At 45.3% G+C, this 24005-nt stretch overlaps 1 protein-coding gene across 1 annotated transcript in view; it reads left to right on the top strand.

The window, feature by feature from the left end:
• The first annotated feature begins 1775 nt into the window (after positions 1–1775).
• The window catches only part of LOC128685297 (rap guanine nucleotide exchange factor 2), an 832363-nt gene continuing 810133 nt past the window's right edge, over positions 1776–24005 (top strand). The window contains exon 1 of the mRNA XM_070083069.1: positions 1776–2547. The gene's annotated coding sequence lies outside the window, so the exon portion shown is untranslated. The remainder of the gene's footprint in view (positions 2548–24005) is intronic.

Below are 24005 nucleotides of genomic sequence, written 5' to 3'. Positions count from 1 at the left end.
CTGGGGATGGTGTAGGTGCTGCTGGGGGTGTAGGCGTTGCTGGGGATGGGGGTGTAGGTGCTGCTGGGGGTGTAGGCGTTGCTGGGGATGGGGTGTAGGTGTTGCTGGGGATGGGGTGTAGGTGCTGCTGGGGATGGGGGGTGTAGGTGCTGCTGGGGATTGGGTGTAGGTGCTGCTGGGGGTGTAGGCGTTGCTGGGGATGGGGGTGTAGGTGCTGCTGGGGGTGTAGGCGTTGCTGGGGATGGGGGTGTAGGTGCTGCTAGGGGTGTAGGTGTTGCTGGGATGAGGTGTAGGTGCTGCTGGGGATGGGGGGTGTAGGTGCTGCTGGGGCTGGGGGGTGTAGGTGCTGCTGGGGATGGGGGTGTAGGTGCTGCTGGGGGTGTAGGCGTTGCTGGGGATGGGGGTGTAGGTGCTGCTGGGGGTGTAGGTGCTGCTGGGGGTGTAGGTGCTGCTGGGGATGGGGGTGTAGGTGCTGCTGGGGGTGTAGGCGTTGCTGGGGATGGGGGTGTAGGTGCTGCTAGGGGTGTAGGTGTTGCTGGGGATGGGGTGTAGGTGCTGCTGGGGATGGGGGGTGTAGGTGCTGCTTGGGCTGGGGGGTGTAGGTGCTGCTGGGGATGGGGGTGTAGGTGCTGCTGGGGGTGTAGGAGTTGCTGGGGATGGGGGTGTAGGTGCTGCTGGGGGTGTAGGTGCTGCTGGGGGTGTAGGTGCTGCTGGGGGTGTAGGTGCTGCTGGGGATCGGGGTGTAGGTGCTGCTGGGGATCGGGGTGTAGGTGCTGCTAGGGTGTAGGTGTTGCTGGGGATGGGGGTGTTGGTGCTGCTGGGGGTGTAGGTGCTGCTGGGGATCGGGGTGTAGGTGCTGCTAGGGGTGTAGGTGTTTCTGGGGATGGGGGTGTAGGTGCTGCTGGGGGTGTAGGTGTTGTTGGGGGTGTAGGTGTTGCTGGGGGTGTAGGTGCTGCTGGGGGTGTAGGTGCTGCTGGGGATCGGGGTGTAGGTGTTTCTGGGGATGGGGGTGTAGGTGCTGCTGGGGGTGTAGGTGTTGCTGGGGATGTAGGTGTTGCTGGGGGTGTAGGTGCTGCTGGGGGTGTAGGTGCTGCTGGGGATCGGGGTGTAGGTGCTCTTAGGGGTGTAGGTGTTGCTGGGGATGGGGGTGTAGGTGTTGCTGGGGGTGTAGGTGTTGCTGGGGGTGTAGGTGTTGCTGGGGGTGTAGGTGTTGCTGGGGGTGTAGGTGTTGCTGGGGGTGTAGGTGCTGCTGGGAATCGGGGTGTATGGCGGCTCTCTCAGTGTAGTCAAAGTCCTGACAGGAAACATTTGTTTGGGAAAGTAAAAGACCATTAAATCAAGTTTAATACAATTTTTTATCCCTTAATATATTTGTGAGATCTTCAGATCATCTCCTGGTCTCCTCTTTGGGAAGCTGTAAACACACTGGACGCTTGTGTTTGTAAACAAATTGAGTGTAATAAGGAATGCAGGTTTTATCATAGAAAATGGTAAACTAGAGATGGTAGTAGCAGGGAACCCCAGCGCTGGTGCAGCACTGCCAGACCTCGTCATCACCTCCTGCCTGACGCACGAATATAACCCTCAACTCCACTTACAGATACTATGTATTTCCTTTTTCTTTCCACATTATTCAACAGGTTCAATAACCTACTGTTTATAACACTCACTACCTTTAAAAATGTACGTGTTTAATATATTAATGTTAGGAATGTGAGCGTACGAGCGCTTGCAAGGTACGTGAAACAGGTTTGGAGTTTCACGGACAAACTGGCTTTAGTTAGGAATTGACTGTTCCGGTGGATTCTATACGTCTTCTCCAGCGTTTTTGTGCTAAACTATTGCTAGTTTTGTAATAACAAAGAGGTTTTAGCTATGTTTGTGTAACTGTGGAGTGTTGCTTGACGGTGTGAGGCGCCTCAGTGGAAGTGTGAGTGAATTACCAGGATAAATATTTGGTGGGAGTTCAAATCACTTAAGTGTATAGTGTGTATCGGGGCGGCTTTGTTAAGTGCCCTTCCCTTGTGAGCGAGCGGTGGTCAGACTTCCCTTGTGAGCGAGCGGTGGTGAGACTCTTCCCTTGTGAGCGAGCTGTGGTGAGACCCTAACCTTGTGAGCAAGCGGTGGAGAGAACCTCCCCTTGTGAGCGAGCGGTGTAGAAACCCTCCCCTTGTGAGCAAGCGGTGGAGAGACTGTACCCTTGTAAACGAGTGGTAGACTCTCCTCTTGTGAGCGGTGGAGAGGAAAACTCCCCTTGTGAGCAAGCGGTGGATAGACCCTACCCTTGTGAGCGAGCGGTGGAGAGACCTTTCCCTTGCGAGGGAGCGGTGGAGAGAGGCAGCCAGGTCCTGCTAGGATGCCTTCATGACAGCCACAGGTGTTGCTGATGACCTAGCATGCTCCACTAGGCTATGTGACACAGGTGTCATGTATACCAGAGGTCATCATCCAGTGTCACAATTATAGTGGACGCATGTAGTGTGTCGTCACCATGTGGAGGAGTAACAGTCATGATGACGTCCTGGACTCCAAACCCAGATATAAACGGTAAGATATTAGCAGTCTTGTGATGAATAATGATTTAGGCTCCTTCATGCTGGTTAGGAAGGTTCCTTCATGCTGGTCAAGGAGGCTCCTTCATGCTGGTCAAGGAGGTTCCTTCATGCTGGTCAAGGAGGCTCCTTCATGCTGGTCAAGGAGGTTCCTTCATGCTGGTCAAGGAGGTTCCTTCATGCTGGTCAAGGATGATCCTTCATGCTGGTCAAGGAGGATCCTTCATGCTGGTCAAGGAGGATCCTTCATGCTGGTCAAGGAGGATCCTTCATGCTGGTCAAGGAGGATCCTTCATGCTGGTCAAGGAGGATCCTTCATGCTGGTCAAGAAGGATCCTTCATGCTGGTCAAGGAGGCTCCTTCATGCTGATCAAGGAGGCTCCTTCATGCTGGTCAAGGAGGCTCCTTCATGCTAGTCAAGGAGGATCCTTCATGCTGGTCAAGGAGGATCCTTCATGCTAGTCATGGGGTCTCAATTAAGAAATGGAACCTATGCATCAATTTTTCGAATCAAGTCTAAATACCTTCTATTCCCGAGGCGCTGTATGACCCCTGTAGGTTTAGCGCACCCACATGAATAATATATATATATATATATATATATATATATATATATATATATATATATATATATATATATATATATATATATATAAAACTGCATTGCAAAGCCCATTTAATAAAATAATAATTTACACAAGTGATATTGGTGTTTTATCACTAGAAAAAACAAATTCCACAACAAATAACTATTTTTCTCACGGGATAGATTGGCAGACTTCTGTCCCGTGGGAGGGAGGATTGGCAGATTTCTGTCCCGTGGGAGGGGGGATTGGCAGATTTCTGTCCCGTGGGAGGGGGGATTGGCAGATTTCTGTCCCGTGGGATGGGGGATTGGCCGACTTCTGTCCCGTGGGAGCGGGATTGGCAGACTACTGTCCCGTGGGAGGGGGGATTGGCAGACTTCTGTCCCGTGGGAGGGGGGATTGGCAGACTTCTGTCCCGTGGGAGGGGGGATTGGCAGACTTCTGTCCCGTGGGAAGGGGGGATTGGCAGACTTCTGTCCCGTGGGAGGGGGGATTGGCAGACTTCTGTCCCGTGGGAGGGAGGATTGGCAGATTTCTGTCCCGTGGGAGGGGGGATTGGCAGATTTCTGTCCCGTGGGAGGGGGGATTGGCAGACTTCTGTCCCGTGGGAGGGGGGATTGGCAGACTTCTGTCCCTGTGGGAGGGGGTATTGGCAGACTTCTGTCCCGTGGAAGGGGGTATTGACAGACTTCTGTCCCCGTGGAAGGGGGTATTGACAGACTTCTGTCCCCGTGGGAGGGGGTATTGGCAGACTTCTGTCCCGTGGAAGGGGGTATTGACAGACTTCTGTCCCCGTGGAAGGGGGTATTGACAGACTTCTGTCCCGTGGGAGGGGGAATTGGCAGACTTCTGTCCCGTGGGAGGGTGGGATTGGCAGACTTCTGTCCCGTGGGAGGAAGATTGGCAGACTTCTGTCCCATGGGAGGGGAATTGGCAGACTTCTGTCCCGTGGGAGGGGGGATTGGCAGACTTCTGTCCCCTGGGAGGGGGGATTGGCAGACTTCTGTCCCTGTGGGAGGGGGTATTGGCAGACTTCTGTCCCTGTGGGAGGGGGTATTGACAGACTTCTGTCCCTGTGGGAGGGGTATTAGCAGACTTCTGTCCCTGTGGGAGGGGGGTGGGGGTCATTTACCAATGACCTGAATTACTGCAAAAATTATCGTGGAAGATTGACGTGAGGACGAGTAACAGACTCCAGGAAAATTCGACGATGCTGTGTTCGTTAGCAGCATCTTAACGTAATGTTTGGCTTAGTGTATTAGAGGAGTCAATGACATAATGAAGCACTGCGTTAGGCCTGCTAGGCCATATACTAGGCAAATTTGTATCCACCACTCCCACTCGACCAGTCCCACTCATACCATGTATGGGAAGAAGTATTTAGGTAATTACTCCTGCCTCTGCTGCAATTTATTATTGCTAGGTTCATTGTTTCGCTGTTGTAGGTATTGTTGACTGTTGCGATTATTACAGCTGTTATTGTTGCTACTGTAGAAGGTATTACTGCTGTTGTAGCAGTTATTGCTCTTGCTGTAACAGTTATTACGTCTGCTGTAGCAGCTCTTGTTGCTGCTGTAGCAGTTATTGCTCCTGCTGTGGAAGTTATTGCTAATACTGCATCAGTTATTGCTGCTGTCGTATCAGGTAATGCGAATACTGTATCAGTTGTTGGTGCTGCTTTTGTAAATGTAGCATTTCTGCTGTTGTAGTTCCTACAACAGCAGAGCTGCTACATTTTTTTCTGAAGTAGTTCCTACCATTTATGCTTAGTTCTTACCATTTCAACTGTTACAGTTCCTGCTATTTCTGCTGCATGTGTCATGATTGTTCTGCTACTTCCATTGCAGTTACTGCTACTGCTCCTGTGCTGATGTGATTGCTTCCATTTCCAGAAGGAAAAAACACACGACAAAAATTTAATCCCCAACACCAGAAGTCTTTCTTGGAAATTAAGCGCATTGTTGTACCTCATTTAGAGGTGGAGAATATTACTGGTAATATCAGTATTAAACCGCTATATAAATGTATATCAGTGGATGCAATAAAAAGACACATATTTAAGGTGTTTAAGATAGGTACACAATGTAAAATTCCAAATTATGGACTCAATTTGGTTAAATTTGATTTTGAAACCGATGTGGGTCACCAGAGTGGGACAAATTGTTTGGCAGGTTTTAAATGTGATGTTTTTATTTATTTAAATTAAATTATTGTTGTGAATGTGTGTCAAGTTTTTCATTTAAAATTTTATTATTATGATATTTGTTGTACGATAGTTTTGGTAAGGGTAAACAGGTGTTGTTAGTACAACTGTACAGTACTGTGCTATAGTGTTCTTATAAGAGGAAGAACTCTCCAATGTTCCCCTACTGAACAAGAGCATTGTAGTGTTTCCACAAGAACACTAGTGTTTCCACAAGAACACTGTAGTGTTTCCACAAGAACACTGTAGTGTTTCCACAAGAACACTGTAGTGTTTCCACAAGAACACTAGTGTTTCCCCAAGAACACTAGCGTTTCCACAAGAACACTAGTGTTTCCACAAGAACACTGTAGTGTTTCCACAAGAACACTAGTGTTTCCACAAGAACACTGTAGTGTTTCCACAAGAACACTGTAGTGTTTCCACAAGAACACTGTAGTGTTTCCACAAGAACACTGTAGTGTTTCCACAAGAACACTGTAGTGTTTCCACAAGAACACTGTAGTGTTTCCACAAGAACACTGTAGTGTTTCCACAAGAACACTGTAGTGTTTCCACAAGAACACTGTAGTGTTTCCACAAGAACACTGTAGTGTTTCCACAAGAACACTGTACTGTTTCCACAAGAACACTGTAGTGTTTCCACAAGAACACTGTAGTGTTTCCACAAGAACACTGTAGTGTTTCCACAAGAACACTGTAGTGTTTCCACAAGAACACTGTACTGTTTCCACAAGAACACTGTAGCGTTTCCACAAGAACACTGTACTGTTTCCACAAGAACACTGTACTGTTTCCACAAGAACACTGTAGTGTTTCCACAAGAACACTGTAGTGTTTCCACAAGAACACTGTACTGTTTCCACAAGAACACTGTAGTGTTTCCACAAGAACACTGTACTGTTTCCACAAGAACACTGTAGTGTTTCCACAAGAACACTGTAGTGTTTCCACAAGAACACTGTAGTGTTTCCACAAGAACACTGTACTGTTTCCACAAGAACACTGTAGTGTTTCCACAAGAACACTGTAGTGTTTCCACAAGAACACTGTAGTGTTTCCACAAGAACACTGTAGTGTTTCCACAAGAACACTGTAGTGTTTCCACAAGAACACTAGTGTTTCCACAAGAACACTAGTGTTTCCACAAGAACACTGTACTCAGTTGTTGCACATGTCTAATTCTTCAACTGTTAAGGAATGCCAAATATATCAACTAAATTATTATTGTTGTAATACAGTTACTGATGTTGCATATAAGCATTACTATGGCATTACGAATAATAATTATTGCAGTTTTTTATCAATAAGTATCACTTTCATTGTTCATGATGATTATTCCCCTCAAGGAAGGTTCCTTGATGTTGGTGAGGGGCTCTTGATTTAGGGAATTGGATCTGTGCTCCAGTTTCCCGAATTAAGCCTGAATACCTTCCACATCCCCCCCCAGGCGATGTATAATCCTCCGGGTTTAGCGCTTCCCCCTTGATTATAATAATAATAATGATGATTATGGTAAGCATAGAATTGCAGGAAGCCTATTGGTCCATTTTTTAGGCAGCTCCTGTTTAGGTCTATGTATCACTCCTCCAAGTTGTCAGATATATTTTAAACATTTTATTTGTGTCATTGCTGTTACGTAGTAATTACTTCCATACATCTGTGAAAATTATTCCCGAACTAGTTTTTTTTTTTTAATTTAAACTATAACCAATTTAAATCAGAGTTGGTTCAGTGTTGAAATTTTTATTTAAGGCGTTGTTGATATCCTAGTAATTAAGGCTTTTCAGGGGGGGGGATAGAACCCGCGATCAGAGAGTCTCAAAACTCCAGACCGTCGCGTTAGCCACTGGACCAGCTAGCCACAATAAGATTCATCCAACTAGGTGTATTTCTACACCATAGGAAGGTTAGCATAGGCACCACTGTGACCACAAATGCAAGTTTTTACAGACGAATCTCCAGCTAACGTGGCTGTGACGAACTCTAATGGTCCAGTGGCTAACGCGACGGTCTGGAGTTTTGAGAGACTGATCGCGGGTTCTATTCCCGCCCGTGGTATAATTTGTTTGCAATCATGTCATTACGATTTCGTGAGTTAAGGCATTTCATAATGTTTTAAGGACGTTGTTGATATCTTCGTTATTAATTTTGTTTCATAATGTTTTAAGGACGTTGTTAATATCCTCGTTATTAATTTCATCAGCTTGCAGACCCTCACTTTAATATGTCTTTCAAAAAAATGTAAATTTAATTTTATATACCGGTGAATTTTATAAGCTGAGAGCTGTTTATCCTACCTCAGCTTATTTCAACCTTTCACGTTGTCCTCTGCAAATATAAGAACATAAAGAAGGAACACTGCAGCAGGCCTACTGACCCATGCGGAGCTGGTCCATGTCCCCCCCCCCGGATAGGCCACTGACCCACCCAGTCTGGTCACCTCCACTCAAGGAAGGAGCACGGCACCAGACCCAGCAGAACAATAACTGTACTATGGAGTTTGTTCCACTCATCCACAACTCTATTACCAAACCAGTGCTTTCCTATATCCTTCCTGAATCCGAATTTTTCCAACTTGAAACCATTGCTGCGAGTCCTGTCTTGGCTGGAAATTTTCAACACTCTATTTACATCCCCTTTATTTATTCCTGTTTTCCATTTATTCACCTCAATTATATCCCCCCCTAATTCTACGCCTTTCTAAAGAGTGCAGATTCAGGGCCTCAGTCTATCCTCATAGGGAAGATTTCTGATATAAGGGATCATCTTTGTCATCCTCCTCTGTACGTTTTCCAGAGCATTTATATCCATTCTGTAATACGGTGACCAAAACTGTGCAGCATATTGCTGTTCACTCCTACATCGAGATCATTTATATGTTGAATAATAAAGGCTCCAAGACAGACCCTGCGGCACTCCGCTTGCAACTATAGTATTGCCTGCTTATATTGCAGTCTGTTTATGATTATCTTCTATCTTATAATCATTGTTTAATACAGATTAATACATCTCTTTCAATATCCTTTTCATTAATCTCTCTCTGAAACTATACTGTAAAATGCAGCTCTGTATGACCCTAGTGGGTTTAGCGCTTATTTTTTGTAAAATGCCCTGCTAAACTACAGATGAATGTCGCCCCATATTTTATTATTATTATTATTAGTAGTAGTAGTAGTAGTACTATTGCAGTGTTGTATGACACTTGTGGGTTTAGAGCTTAGTTGTGATTATTATTTACATCAATATATTATAAAAAGAACTAGAATAAGTTCAGAATTTTGTTATGTAAAGCTATTCCGTGAATATTTAGTTAACAGGGGTTATTAATAAATATTTTTGTGGGATTTTGTGTGCCTGCAGCCTACTAGGTGCGAAATATATCATAGTTTGAGTTAGTATTTATGACAGTTGGAAAAATATTGCAAAAAAATAATTTTTTTTGCAGTAGGCTTCTGGTCTCTCTCTCCTCCAACGTTAACTTCCCCTCCTACCTCAAGGCTAGGTTATACCTTGACAGGAGTGATTTGTGCTTAGAGATAAGGACCGCATCTCTGGGAAGGGTGCCACCCATCAGACAGGGTGCCATTCATCCCACAGGGTGCCATTCATCCCACAGGGTGCTTGACTGACTGAGAACCCAACATATCTTTCGGCATAATTGGTGATGGTATTTCCGCATTCATCCAAGTTTGCTGACACTCTCGACCGATGACTCGGAATGCACATTAAAAATGTCCCAAACCTGCACACTAGCACGCTACCATAACAGCGTACTGGAGTGAGAGATGTGACGGGAAATGTTAGATAATGAATACCAGGCAACTGTGAGCACACACCAGCACTTGGAGCATCCATGGGCCTCGATTATTCAAACTCCTACTAACAGCTATCAGAAATACTGTCTGAACAAATGTGGAAGTATTCCAGAGACTGGATCTCTACTTCTGAGGTGTAGCAGGTCAACCAGACTGTGATGAATATGTGGGTCTCCAACAGCCACAGCTTGGTCGACCAAGCAGTCAAAAGAGAGACCTGGTCCCAGGCTGGGATTATAGGTAAATAAGTTGTGGAATGTAAAAAAAAATCTAAAAATATTTTCCCTCTGTTTATTCGTATTATTTCCCTTTGTTTATTCGTATTTTCCATTCCCAAACATCACTTACGTCACTTCGTATTCTACAGCTGACATTGAAAAGGTACTTAATACCGTCTGTATGAACCTTTGATGAGTTCCGAGAGTTTTCTCTACTCCCGGAGCGCGGCCTTGGGCCAGGCTTTTCTGGTGCTAACTTGGTCAACCAGGCTGTTGCTGCAGGTAGTCCGCTGACCCACATATTCGTCACAGCCTGGTTGATCTATACTCCTGGCTCCTCGTATCTCAAAACTTCTTTGATATCTGAACCTTGTATAACATGTCTCTCTGTGCTTGTCCATGTGTAGACTATTATCATATCTTCCCTCAGGTGTTTTGTTAGAGGCGAGGGGCTCTTAATCCAAGGAACTTGATTTGCCTCCCGTTCCTTGGATCGAGCCGGATCATTTCCCATTCCCCACCATATCACCCCTCTCACTCCACACTCCATCACTCCACACACTCCATCACTCCACACACTCCCTCCCACACACTTTAATATTCTTGTCCTGACTGAGTCTTGGTGGTCGAGACTCAGCTCCTGGCCCTGTGCATCACTATTTCTAGCCTCATGGGGCTCATCATATCTACTCTTGAAGCTGTGTATTGAGTTTGCCTCCACCACTGCCTCATCATTCCAGTTTTCAACAAAAGAAATATTTCCTTTCATTCCTCCTTGATTACGGTTCTCCAAATTCATTGTTTCTGTCTTCCCTCTACACCTGAATTCTTATAGATATATTTCTCATTAATCTTCTTTATCATTGCCTATTAACTCTAATCATTGGAACTCCGGTATATAAGAAACTATATCATTATGGAGGAACTTCGTTGTACCTGGGGATAGATATTTTATTTTTCCTCCTGGCTGAGCTGATCTCCGCTAGGTGACCTCGAGAGCCTAGTTTGTATTGTGTCACTTATTGTGAGTCAGGTGAAGGATCAAGAACTGCCATTTTCAGCTACTGGGGTAACACTCCCCCATCACCAGTGCTAATTGTTAGTTTTATCTCTAATTTTTATGTTAATTACCAAAGTTTGCTGGTTACAATATCCTAAATTTGCTCGCAGCAGATAAGGCAGTTGTACATACTAGATACAGGCCTGTTAAACCTTTAGAGGCCTAGTTCCTAGCATTTTTTTTGTATATATGCTCTTGCACTACCATCCACAGGTTGGAAAAGAGTTCACAATACACTAGCCACTTTGGCGGAAAAATCTAAATCATGTTAATTGCCATTTTACACCGTATTAAGTATTTGTGTTTTTTTTTTTGGGGGGGGGGAACTAACTTCCCCAGACCTCCTAGATTGAAAAATGAATATTTCAGGATTTAGAACTGTTAAGAAACACGTAGAAAAGTGGAGGTGTGTGTATACTGAGAATAAGTAAAGCTTGCAAGAGTTTCCTGTCATCTTACGGGTTCATGAGACAAAAGATCAACTATTCCGCCAGTCCAGAAAAAAAAACTGGTTTCCATTTTGCACTCATGTTTAAATTGTAATAATTCTTTATCTTGGTTTTTATCGTGTAGCTAATATTTGTTAATGTTTGCTTTTGAAATAGATCTTGTGTCAGTGACACTGCCTGGGAATTTGTTCCATTTATTGTTTGTTCCATTCATCTACAACTCTCTCGCTTATCCAACACTTTCCTATATCCTTTCTAAATCGTGAATTTCTCAAACTTTAATCAACTGCTGCGACTCCTGTCTTGGTTAGATATTTTCAGCACTATATCACTTCTTTTTATCGGTTTTCCATTTGTACACTTCAGTCATATCTAATTCTACGCCTTTTGGAAGAGCACAGGTTCAGTGCCTTCTGCTTATTTTCATAGGAAAGGTTTGTAATATGTAAAATCAGCTTCGTGGTCCTTTTCTATGTATTTTTTTCCAGCGTATTTTTGTACACTCTGTAATAAGGAGACCAGAACTGGGTAGCATAATCTGAGCTAGGTCTACCTGGAGTCTACCTGAAGGTATTCTGGGGATCAACGCCCCCGCGGCCTGGTCCACGTCCAGGCCTCCCGGTGGATCAGGGCCTGATCAACCAGGCTGTTGAACATTAAAATGGTATAAAATACCGACAGGTTGTTAGGTAAGACATATGCAACAGTTAGGTATCTTTATTTCGAAACGTTTCGCCTACACAGTAGGCTTCTTCAGTCGAGTACAGAAAAGTTGATAGAAGCAGAAGATACTCGAAGACGATGTAATCAGTCCATCACCCTTAAAGTTTTGAGGTGGTCAGTCCCTCAGTCTGGAGAAGAGCATTGTTCCATAGTCTGGAACAATATTGTTCCAGACTATGGAACAATGCTCTAATCCAGACTGAGGGACTGACCACCTCAAAACTTTAAGGGTGATGGACTGATTACATCGTCTTCAAGTATCTTCTGCTTCTATCAACTTTTCTGTACTCGTCTGAAGAAGCCTACTGTGTAGGCGAAACGTTTCGAAATAAAGATACCTAACTGTTGCATATGTGTCTTACCTAACAACCAGGCTGTTACTGCTGGCCGCACGTAGTCCAACGTACGAACCACAGCCCGGCTGATCCGGCACCATCTCACCAAAAATACAAAATTGAAGCTCAACCTCAGGATTTCCATTATTTATACTTCTTGATATGAAGCCAAGAGTTTTATTAGCGTTATTGCTAACACTTAGGCAGTGTTGTCTTGGCTTTATATTTCCTTAGCTTCGAACTATAGACCAATAAGCCTAACCTCCATAGTGGGAAAATTTATGGAATAAATAATTGCCGAGGCAGTTCGTAGCCACCTTGAAAAGCATAAATTAATCAACGAATCTCAGCATGGTTTTACAAAGGGGCGTTCCTGCCTTACGAATTTATTAACTTTTTTCACTAAGGTATTTGAGGAGGTAGATCATGGTAATGAATATGATATTGTGTATATGGACTTCAGTAAGGCTTTTGACAGGGTCCCACATCAGAGACTATTGAGGAAAATTAAAGCACATGGAATAGGAGGAGAAATTTTTTCCTGGATAGAGGCATGGTTGACAAATAGGCAGCAGAGAGTTTGCATAAATGGGGAGAAATCAGAGTGGGGAAGTGTCACGAGCGGTGTTCCACAGGGATCAGTGTTGGGCCCCCTGCTGTTCACAATCTACATAAACGACATAGATGAGGGCATAAAGAGCGACATCGGCAAGTTTGCCGATGACACCAAAATAGGCCGTCGAATTCATTCTGACGAGGACATTCGAGCACTCCAGGAAGATTTGAATAGACTGATGCAGTGGTCGGAGAAGTGGCAGCTGCAGTTTAATATAGACAAATGCAAAGTTCTAAATGTTGGACAGGACAATAACCATGCCACATATAAACTAAATAATGTAGATCTTAATATTACGGATTGCGAAAAAGATTTAGGAGTTCTGGTTAGCAGTAATCTGAAACCAAGACAACAGTGCATAAGTGTTCGCAATAAAGCTAATAGAATCCTTGGCTTCATATCAAGAAGCATAAATAATAGGAGTCCTCAGGTTGTTCTTCAACTCTATACATCCTTGGTTAGGCCTCATTTAGATTATGCGGCACAGTTTTGGTCACCGTATTACAGAATGGATATAAATTCTCTGGAAAATGTACAAAGGAGGATGACAAAGTTGATCCCATGTATCAGAAACCTTCCCTATGAGGATAGACTAAGGGCCCTGAAACTGCACCCTCTAGAAAGACGTAGAATTAGGGGGGATATGATTGAGGTGTATAAATGGAAGACAGGAATAAATAAAGGGGATGTAAATAGTGTGCTGAAAATATCTAGCCTAGACAGGACTCGCAGCAATGGTTTTAAGTTGGAAAAATTCAGATTCTGGAAGGATATAGGAAAGTACTGGTTTGGTAATAGAGTTGTGGATGAGTGGAACAAACTCCCAAGTACCGTTATAGAGGCCAGAACGTTGTGTAGCTTTAAAAATAGGTTGGATAAATACATGAGTAGATGTGGGTGGGTGTGAGTTGGACCTGATAGCTTGTGCTACCAGGTCGGTTGCCGTGTTCCTCCCTTAAGTCAATGTGACCTGACCTGACTAGGTTGGGTGCATTGGCTTAAGCCGGTAGGAGACTTGGACCTGCCTCGCATGGGCCAGTAGGCCTTCTGCAGTGTTCCTTCGTTCTTATGTTCTTATGCTAACCAGACCTACATTTTTTTTTCATTCACTTCGACTAAATTCTACATTGCTTAGCTTATAAGTGCTATAGTTATTTCCTTTCCCTAGGATTAAAACCTTACACTGGTCTGCATTGAACTGCATCTGCAACTTCTCCACCCACAACAGCAACTTAGCCAGGTTATCTTGAAGCCTAGTGTTCACATCAGAAATTATTTGGCCCCTTTTAGTGTCATCGGCAGTCTTATGTCGCTATTTATTCCCCCATTAATGTCGTTTATTATGACTCCTGTGCCACACCACTCGTGATAGGTCCCCATTAATGCAAACTTTTGCCTATTGGTCACCTATGCCTCGACCCAGGAAATAATTTCTCCTATTCCATGTGCCGCTACTTTTTTACTCAGTCTTGCATATGGAGCTCTCCCTGAAGTCTATATACCCAATATATGTTGCTGTACTGCCTTGAATACCTTAGTTAAAATGTTAGTAATTTCGTAAGGCAAGAACGCCTATTTGTAAAACCATGCTGAGATTCGTTGATCAAATTATATCTTTCAAGGTGGCTTCAAATTGCATCAGCAATTATTGATTCTATTAATTTTTCCACAGTTGAGGTTAAGCTGACTGGTCTATAATTTGAAGCTAAGGACCTATCTCCTGCTTTGTAAATGGGTATCACAGTTATCATTTTCCACTTAACCGGTACATTACCAGTCTATGGTGATCTGTTAAAGAGACTGGCTAATGGTTTGCTAAATTCTTCCTTACATGCCTTTAGAACCCCTGAAAACAGTTCATCATGGCCCACTGACTTGTTTGACTTCAATCTATCTGGTTACTTGAGAACTTTGTCACTAGTGACTTTGATATTGAATAATTTTTTTTCATTCTAACCTGTACAATTATTGATTTCTGGGATTTCATTTGTAATCTTCTGAGTATAAAATGAGGAAATGTGTGTGCTGAAAATAGTGCACATTACATTGTCACTAGAGTGAGCTGACCTCCCTCACATTGTCACTAGAGTGAGCTGACCTCCCTCACATTGTCACTAGAGTGAGCTGACCTCCCTCACATTGTCACTAGAGTGAGCTGACCTCCCTCACATTGTCACTAGAGTGAGCTGACCTGAGCTGACCTCTTACATTGTCACTAGAGTGAGCTGACCTCCCTCACATTGTCACTAGAGTGAGCTGACCTCCCTCACATTGTCACTAGAGTGAGCTGACCTGAGCTGACCTCACACATTGTCACTAGAGTGAGCTGACCTCCCTCACATTGTCACTAGAGTGAGCTGACCTCCCTCACATTGTCACTAGAGTGAGCTGACCTCCCTCACATTGTCACTAGAGTGAGCTGACCTCCCTCACATTGTCACTAGAGTGAGCTGACCTCCCTCACATTGTCACTAGAGTGAGCTGACCTCCCTCACATTGTCACTAAGAGTGAGCTGACCTCACTTACATTGTCACTAAGAGTGAGCTGACCTCCCTCACATTGTCACTAGAGTGAGCTGACCTCCCTCACATTGTCACTAGAGTGAGCTGACCTCCCTCACATTGTCACTAGAGTGAACTAACCTCACTCACATTGTCACTAAGAGTGAGCTGACCTCCCTCACATTGTTACTAGAGTGAACTGACCTCACTTACATTCACCTGAAACTCTTAGGATTGATCTTTGATTCACTGAATCTTATTTTTATATTCTTTTTTGCTTTCCTAATTCCTTCATTTGCTTCTCTCTTAAATTGAATATATTGTTTAATAATATGACCATCACCTCTTTTGATTTGTCATGTTTATCCATTAAGGGTCATTTATGTAAAGTAAAAGGACACAAGTGCAACTAATGGGACATTTTATTGTGGCAACGTTTCGCTCTCCAGGAGCTTTATCAAGCCGTTACACCAGCTTGATAAGGCTTGTGTCCTTTTACTTTACATATTGTGGGTAATTCTACCAACTTTGTTACAAGGGTCATTTATGTTTGATCTAAATTCTATTGGATAAGTTTTTCTGCACATTGGGTTTATTTTACATTTCCTCCCCTCTCTCTCATTTCAGCATGTTAGGGCAGTGAGCAGATTTTGGGCCAGGCCCCCCTAATACTTTCCACACACACACACACATTATCATGTACCTCTCCTCGGCTCCAGCGAGTACATACTTAGGACTTCGAGGTGTTTACCTGGAGTTTACCTGGAGAGAGTTCCGGGGGTCAACGCCCCCGCGGCCCGGTCTGTGACCAGGCCTCCTGGTGAACAGGTGTAAGGAAACGTGTCGAAATGTTTCCACCCGCCGGGAATCGAACCCGGGCCCTCCGTGTGTGAAGCGGGAGCTTTAGCCACCAGGCCACCAGTGAAATGTCATATTGGCAACCATCACCACCTATCCTGTCACCCTCATAATAATCCCTAGTCAGGTCACCTCAGTCTTCACTTCTAGAGTAATCTCTTAGTCTCCAATAATCTTCAGTGCAAAAATTGGGAACCTTGACTTTGTTACCTTTATTAAAATATATATTTCTATGAGATATTAAAACTAAGTGATTTGTGATCACTTTCTTCAGTTTTTCATTAACCACAAGATTATCTGTCAGATTACTTGTTTGCCAAAACCAGGTCCAGAACCTCAAGTTGGTTCTAACACAAACTATTAAAAAAAAAAAAACAGTCCTGGACCACTTCAGGAAAGTTTCTAGACTCTAGACTGCCAATCAAATTACTCCAGTCACTCTGGTTAAAGATAAAATCACCCATTAAAACCAGATTTTCGTTTCTAGATGCCTGAACAATTTCGTCCCGAAGTTGTGGTCACAATCTAGGTTTGAAGGTCTGAAGTTGTGGTCGTAATCTGGGCTTGAAGGTCTGTAGATCACACCTAACATTAGCTGTCATGACCTTCGAGAAACTGATATCAAACAAATTCCGTTTCTGTCCCTTCCATCTTTTTATCCTTTCTGATGCATGAGTTTAAACTTCCCCCTAACATATATATTAACTCCGCCCCCCCTTTACTCTTCACTCTTACTGGTGTGGAATAATGTATATCCCTGTATGTGAGATTCACCAGGCATATCCCAATATTTTTTTTAGGTCTTAGTTACTAGAATAATTTCTGTGTCTTGTTCATGCAGTTACAACTCTTAGCCCTGTTTCTAGATGTCTATAATGCTCGTGAGGCCTTGCTCTTGAGAGCAGAAAAACTCTTGGAACTCATCAAAGGTCGTCTGTTCAAACACTTCACTGAGAAAGTCACACAGGTCCACACACTCCCTTATTCACTAACCTATTTAGGCTACATACCCCCTATACATTTCATATATGTATAAATTAAAGGATTAGTAGTAATATAATGTTATTTAGCTGTTAATTGGGTGATTAACAATGTTTCCAAATAACCCCATTTTATTTCCGCAGGTCTGTATTATTCGTTTTTATTTTTTCTTGGCATGTTCTTATTGCAGCTGTTGTCACACCTTCGTTCCTAACATTTATGTTGGGGACGAGTTTGAAGGGGTGTATTTAGTACCTACCTGGAGGTAGGTAGGTACTAGGTAGCCTCCAGCAGGCTGGAGAAAGGTATCTAAGTACATTTGGTTCATGGATAACTAGTGGTCCCTGGCATGTTTCCAGGTGGTCCACAGAAGGATGGAAAACAGTGATAATCTTGGTTAATTGATTTTGGCTTTCGGATCTTTGTTCGTACAGCAAGATTTCCGTATATACCGTAGTTCTTGAATGTAGTTTGAAATCCTTAAAATATTCTTAGGTACAGTCAGTAAAGTGCATTATGTAGATAAAGTCAGTGATTTGTTTCATTGTGGACCCCGATATATGTCACACTTTGACTCGAATGTAATTTTAGTGCTTTATAGCGACCTTTAGTAGTGACTTTTAGGTCTTTAAAAGAATTGAATTGTGTGACGGTAGATAATACTTCGGTGTCGATTTAAATGTCTTTGTCTGATGAACCTGTTCCAGCGATCCAAGCAACCAAATTATATATTACGTTGTAGCAAGTGAAAGGGAAATTTTCACTCGTCTTATATGGCAAGATGAGCGTTGCTATTTAAGCCAAAATGGCAAGTTCTGCCTATTCGGCACGACATATATATAATATATATATATATATATATTCATAAGATCACCTGTCTGCTATTGTTTTGCATGTTTACATAAATATACATACGTTATTCAATATTCGTGATACCCTGTGAAGGTTTTGCACATACATCTTAAAGTCAGGCGAGGTTGGAATGATTAGCCAGGGTGGCAGTGGCTGCTCCTTTCCGTTTCCTACTCTTTTTTTCCTAACTTCATTTGCCTTAGCTCTTGCTATCCTCCACAGCCTCTCTTTCTCTCTCTCTCTCTCTCTCCCTGTCCTCTGCCTTTCTTCCTTCCTCATCGTTCCGTTCTCTCCGTTCTCACATCTTTACCGTATTCCAGTCTCCACTTTTCTCGTTTCCATTCAACCTCTTGGTTTCCATCACTGCTTTTCCCAAGTCCTGTCCTAATTACCACTACCCCTAGGCTTCCCTTTCCCTAGGCGCCCCATCCCTAGGCTTCCCTAACCCTAGGCTTCCCTAACCCTAGGCTCCCCATACCCCTAGTCCGCACTAATCTTTCCTTCCCCCTCATCTACCGTCCCTCCTAAGTCCCCCCACTCCTCCTTCACCCCAATCCTCCCTCCCTCCACGCCTCCCCGGCCTTTCCCCGCCCTCCCCCGCCCTCCCCCGCCCACCCTAGCCATAGCTGCTACATCCGCTGGGTTTTCATACCTGAGAACCGTTGAGTCAATGTGGGTGACTGTATGGTGAGTCATCCATGATACATCCACCAACACATGTGTCAGCCATGATACACCCACCAACACATGTGTCAGCCATGATACACCCACCAACACATGTGTCAGCCATGATACACCCACCAACACATGTGTCAGCCATGATACACCCACCAGCACATGTGTCAGCCATGATACACCCACCAACACATGTGTCAGCCATGATACACCCACCAGCACATGTGTCAGCCATGATACACCCACCAACACATGGATACCTGAAGGACAGTGGGGGGTCAGTGCCCCTGCAACCTAGTCCCAGACCATGCCGAACTCTATATATCCTTGGTTAGGCCTCATTTAGATTATGCTGCACAGTTTTGGTCACTATTACAGAATGGATATAAATGCTCTGGAAAACGTACAAAGGAGGATAAAGTTGATCCCATGTATCAGAAATCTTCCCTATAAGGATAGACTGAGGCCCTGAATCTGCACTCTCTAGAAAGGCGTAGAATTAGGGGGGATATGATTGAGGTGTATAAATGGAAAACAGGAATAAATAAAGTGGATGTAAATAGCGTGCTGAAAATTTCCAGCCAAGACAACTCGCAGCAATGGTTTCAAGTTGGAAAATTCAGATTCAGGAAGGATATAGGAAATCACTGGTTTGGTAATAGAGTTGTGGATGAGTGGAACAAACTCCCGAGTACCGTCATAGAAGCTAAAACGTTGTGTAGTTTTAAAAATAGGTTACATAAATACATGAGTGGGTGTGGGTTGGACCTGACTAGCTTGTGCTGGTAGGTCTGATACCATGCTTCTTATGTGCTTGTGTTAAAAATCACGACCCAGTAGCACTAACTTCCCTCATCATAAAAATCTTCGAAAGAGTGATGAGTTGTGTGAAATAACAAACTTTATGCTCAGTCTACATAACCCGGACCATCATGGTTTGATAACTGGAAAATCATGTCTTTCATAACTGCTAAATCACTATGACAGAACTGCGGAGGCGTGCGAAGAAAACCGAGAGGCAGGTGTGATACCTGGAGGTTACCTGGAGGTTATTCCGGGGATCAACGCCCCCGCGGCCCGGTCCACGACCAGGCCTCCCGATGGATCAGGGCCTGATCAACTAGGCTGTTACTGCTGGCCGCACGCAGTCCGACGTACGAGCCACAGCCCGGCTGATCCGGCACTGACTTTAGGTATCTGTCCAGCTCTCTCTTGAAGGCAGCCAGGGGTTTATTGGCAATTGTGATATACACAGATTTTACAAAGACATTTTACAGATGTTATCATGGGGTGATAGCACACAAAATGAGAGCCATGGTCATTACGGGGAAGGTAGGCGGATGGATTTTCAGATCTCTCACGCACAGAACACAAATAGTAGCAGTAAACAGAGCAAGATCCAGCATCAGCGAGGTAAAAAGCTCAGTTCCCCAAGGCACTGTCCTGGCACCTCTGCTGTTTCTCATCCTCATAGCAGACAGAAATGAAAACACCCGTCACAGTTTTGTGTCATTTTGCAGATGACACTAAAATAAGCATGAAATCACCTCAGTGGATGACACTGAAAAACTGCAGGAAGATACAAGCAAGAGTTTTTCAAGTCTGCCTACCTGGAGGGTATGCCGGGGATCAACGCCCCCGCAGCCCGGTCCACGACCAGGCCTCCCGGTGGATCAGGGCCTGATCAACCTGGCTGTTACTGTCCAGCAAGTGGGCAGTGGAGAACAACACGATGTTCAATGGTGATAAGTTCTAGCTGCTTTGGTATGGAAAGAATGAAGAACTCAAAAGTAACACTGTATACAAAACTCAAGGAATGCCTGTGTTCAACACGGAAATTCACACAACCATTTAATTAACTACAGAAACTCAAGACTTATCGCCAGAAAAGACAACACTCAATACCGAAGAATCCTGGAATCATCAATTATCTGTTAAGTAAAAGGACACATATGCAACTAATGTGACTTTTATTGTGGCAACGTTTCGGTCTCTAGGAGCTTTGTCAAGCCGTAACGGCTTGACAAATTCTAAGACATAATTGGAAACCGCTTGACAAAACTGTATTGTCGGTAATTCTACCAATATTAATACATCACTTATCTGTATATCCAACAACTTCAACCAGAACAACGGCTTCTATAACATAGCTGAACCGCTTGCCAAGAAACTTGTTTATCGTTATCCCACATAACTACACAGGCACACGCCAGTCCCATGCAAGCTTTATCAGATCCAACCTACCCAGCATTGAAGATTGAGACACTTATGCAACGTTTGGGAATGTTTATTAAGAAAGCGTTTCGCCACACAGTGGCTTCATCAGTCCAATAAAAAATAGCAGAGGGGGGGTAAGGAGAGGAGGAGTTTGAGGTAATCAGTCCCTCAGCCTGGAGTCGATGTGTTCAGTCCATCAATCTTGTAGGAAGTACAGCATATGACCGGAGAAGTGGTTTATATACTGTAGTCAGGTGAGTGGCAGCAGGAGGAGGCGGGATCACAGTGGTACCATCCACTAGTGTAAGTAGGTCTTCATCCAGAGGTTGGACAAGTGTTGAAGAATTCCTTGTATCAAGTAATTGGTGTAGATTTTAGTTTAGTATAGCCTCAAGTATGAGATGTGGATATGTGCTATGATTTTGTGCGGCTGAGCTCCAGCTCTTGAATCACCGAAGTATTCTTGTCAGTCTGTGCTTGTAAGTACATTTTGTCCCGTGTGACTCGTGCATTGTTGCCTCGTAGCGATGCCTCGTACCTCCTGCAACAGTCTGAAAGTGTTAGTCTCAGTTATGGAGTGTGCTTGAGCAGACTCTGGTTCATAAAAGAGAGAAGCTTACGACGACGTTTCGGTCCGACTTGGACCATTGACAAAGTCACACTAACAGAGGTGGAGCAGGACGGCTATATATAGGCAGGAAGAGGTGGAGGTGGTAGTAGTAGTAGTAGTAGTAGTACAAGAATTGTATATAATACCGACAGGATGAAATGACTCTGGTTGCTAGAAAGGTGGTTATTTCCCCTGGATATTGGAGTAAGGCGAGGGGTTTGAGTACTGTCTGTTGGTCCTCACGGTATTGGAGTTTGTGGATGGATGAAGGTGGGGTTGATAGTTGCTGGGGAGCGAGGATGCACTTGATAGTTGCTGGGGAGCGAGGGTGTAGTTGATAGTTGCTGGGGAGCGAGGGTGTAGTTGATAGTTGCTGGGGAGCGAGGATGTAGTTGATAGTTGCTGGGGAGCGAGGGTGTAGTTGATAGTTGCTGGGGAGCGAGGATGTAGTTGATAGTTGCTGGGGAGCGAGGGTGTAGTTGATAGTTGCTGGGGAGCGAGGGTGTAGTTGATAGTTGCTGGGGAGCGAGGATGTAGTTGATAGTTGCTGGGGAGCGAGGGTGTAGTTGATAGTTGCTGGGGAGCGAGGGTGTAGTTGATAGTTGCTGGGGAGCGAGGGTGTAGTTGATAGTTGCTGGGGAGCGAGGGTGTAGTTGATAGTTGCTGGGGAGCGAGGATGTAGTTGATAGTTGCTGGGGAGCGAGGGTGTAGTTGATAGTTGCTGGGGAGCGAGGGTGTAGTTGATAGTTGCTGGGGAGCGAGGATGTAGTTGATAGTTGCTGGGGAGCAAGAGTGTAGTTGATAGTTGCTGGGGAGCGAGGGTGGGGTTGATAGTTGCTGGGGCAGCGAGGGTGCAGTTGAGTTGCTGGGGAGCGAGGGTGTAGTTGATAGTTGCTGGGGAGCGAGGGTGGGGTTGATATTTGCTGGGGAGCGAGGGTGCAGTTGACAGTTGCTGGGGAGCAAGGGTGTAGTTGATAGTTGCTGGAGAGCGAGGGTGCAGTTGACAGTTGCTGGGGAGCAAGGGTGTAGTTGATAGTTGCTGGGGAGCGATGGTGCAGTTGACAGTTGCTGGGGAGCGAGGGTGTAGTTAATAGTTTCTGGGGGAGCGAGGGTGTAGTTGACAATTGTTGGGGGAGCGAGGGTGTAGTTGACAATTGTTGGGGGAGCGAGGGTGTAGTTGACAGTTGCTGGGGAGCGAGGGTGTAGTTGACAATTGTTGGGGGAGCGAGGGTGTAGTTGACAATTGTTGGGGGAGCGAGGGTGTAGTTGACAATTGTTGGGGGAGCGAGGGTGTAGTTGACAGTTGCTGGGGAGCGAAGGTGTAGTTGACAGTTGCTGGGGGAGCGAGGGTGTAGTTGACAGTTGCTGGGGAGCGAGGGTGTAGTTGACAGTTGCTGGGGAGCGAGGGTGTAGTTGACAATTGTTGGGGGAGCGAGGGTGTAGTTGACAGTTGCTGGGGAGCGAGGGTGTAGTTGACAATTGTTGGGGGAGCGAGGGTGTAGTTGACAATTGTTGGGGGAGCGAGGGTGTAGTTGACAATTGTTGGGGGAGCGAGGGTGTAGTTGACAGTTGCTGGGGAGCGAAGGTGTAGTTGACAGTTGCTGGGGGAGCGAGGGTGTAGTTGACAGTTGCTGGGGAGCGAGGGTGTAGTTGACAGTTGCTGGGGAGCGAGGGTGTAGTTGACAATTGTTGGGGGAGCGAGGGTGTAGTTGACAGTTGCTGGGGAGCGAGGGTGTAGTTGACAGTTGCTGGGGAGCGAGGGTGTAGTTGACAGTTGCTGGGGAGCGATGGTGTAGTTGACAGTTGCTGGGGAGCGATGGTGTAGTTGACAATTGTTGGGGGAGCGAGGGTGTAGTTGACAGTTGCTGGGGAGCGAGGGTGTAGTTGACAGTTGCTCGGGGAGCGAGGGTGCAGTTGACAGTTGCTGGGGAGCGAGGGTGTAGTTGACAATTGTTGGGGGAGCGAGGGTGTAGTTGACAATTGTTGGGGGAGCGAGGGTGTAGTTGACAATTGTTGGGGGAGCGAGGGTGTAGTTGACAGTTGCTGGGGAGCGAGGGTGTAGTTGACAGTTGCTGGGGAGCGAGGGTGTAGTTGACAGTTGCTGGGGAGCGAGGGTGTAGTTGAAAGTTGCTGGGGAGCGATGGTGCAGTTGACAGTTGCTGGGGAGCGAGGGTGTAGTTAATAGTTGCTGGGGGAGCGAGGGTGTAGTTGACAATTGTTGGGGGAGCGAGGGTGTAGTTGACAATTGTTGGGGGAGCGAGGGTGTAGTTGACAGTTGCTGGGGAGCGAGGGTGTAGTTGACAATTGTTGGGGGAGCGAGGGTGTAGTTGACAATTGTTGGGGGAGCGAGGGTGTAGACAGTTGCTGGGGAGCGAGGGTGTAGTTGACAGTTGCTGGGGGAGCGAGGGTGTAGTTGACAGTTGCTGGGGAGCGAGGGTGTAGTTGACAGTTGCTGGGGAGCGAGGGTGTAGTTGACAGTTGCTGGGGAGCGAGGGTGTAGTTGACAGTTGCTGGGGGAGCGAGGGTGTAGTTGACAGTTGCTGGGGAGCGATGGTGTAGTTGACAGTTGCTGGGGAGCGATGGTGTAGTTGACAGTTGCTGGGGAGCGATGGTGTAGTTGACAGTTGCTGGGGAGCGAGGGTGTAGTTGACAGTTGCTGGGGAGCGAGGGTGTAGTTGACAGTTGCTGGGGAGCGAGGGTGTAGTTGACAATTGCTGGGGGAGCGAGGGTGCAGTTGACAGTTGCTGGG

Source organism: Cherax quadricarinatus, chromosome 8 (genome assembly GCF_038502225.1).
Source record: "Cherax quadricarinatus isolate ZL_2023a chromosome 8, ASM3850222v1, whole genome shotgun sequence".
NCBI classification, from domain to species: domain Eukaryota; kingdom Metazoa; phylum Arthropoda; class Malacostraca; order Decapoda; family Parastacidae; genus Cherax; species Cherax quadricarinatus.
This window is presented reverse-complemented; position numbering and strand designations above follow the sequence as displayed.